Here is a 767-nt window from a genome sequence, read left to right on the forward strand (position 1 = left end):
CCTCTGGCCTCTAACCTTCCAATGTTTCTTTTTTGGGGGCGGAACCAGGGATTGAACTCAGGTCCAGGGAAGTGCTTGTTCCACTGAGCCATCTCCCCAGCCCCTTCCAATGTTTCTAAACAGCACTGAATAACGGCACCTCACCCCTCGTTGCGATTCTCCGAAGATTCCTCTCTGGGTCTTTGTCTTGGACAGCATCTGCCTTGGCTCTACACATCATTTCCTACTCTCGCTTCTTATCAAGTTGTTTTCTTTTCTCAGTTATTCTTGCTTCAGCCTCTTTCCTTTTCCAGTTCTTTGTTTTTGATGAGAATGGTGGGCTTGCTCTTAGGTGTTTTCTTGCTAAGGATTTTAGCCATGGCATCTGCCCAGCCCGCATTAGTCCCGGCACCGGAGTCCGCAGCCTTTTCCTTTTGTTTGTCTCAGGGCTCAGCGTCCTCCTCATTGCCTGTTTCCACTGCTTCATCATCAGACAGCCCACGAATGCCTCCAGAACCTCCGCTGTCCGAAGCCTCTCGAACTTCATCATCCAGCTCTGAGGCCACAGCCCTGGCCACTATTTTCATCTTCTTCTTTTTCGGGTACTTTTGCAGCTTTTCCCTCGTAGTCACATGTGAACCTTGCACGGCTGTGGCCACCTTACCTGCCCAGAAGTGTTCATCCAGTCTGTAGTTTTCTTAAAGCAAAAACTGAGGTGTCTCACTCAGCCAGACCTCCTGGGCTCCCACAAGCACCTAGAGGCCCTTGTCTTAGTTTTCTGCGGAATC

General features: G+C 50.2%; 1 pseudogene; it reads right to left on the bottom strand.

Annotated features, from left to right (window-relative positions):
• Positions 1-89: 89 nt before the first annotated feature.
• On the bottom strand, positions 90-676 carry LOC101561140 (annotated as a pseudogene).
• Between the last annotated feature and the right edge of the window lie 91 nt (positions 677-767).

Source organism: Octodon degus, unplaced genomic scaffold (assembly GCF_000260255.1).
Source record: "Octodon degus isolate 3935 unplaced genomic scaffold, OctDeg1.0 scaffold04928, whole genome shotgun sequence".
Classification (NCBI taxonomy): domain Eukaryota; kingdom Metazoa; phylum Chordata; class Mammalia; order Rodentia; family Octodontidae; genus Octodon; species Octodon degus.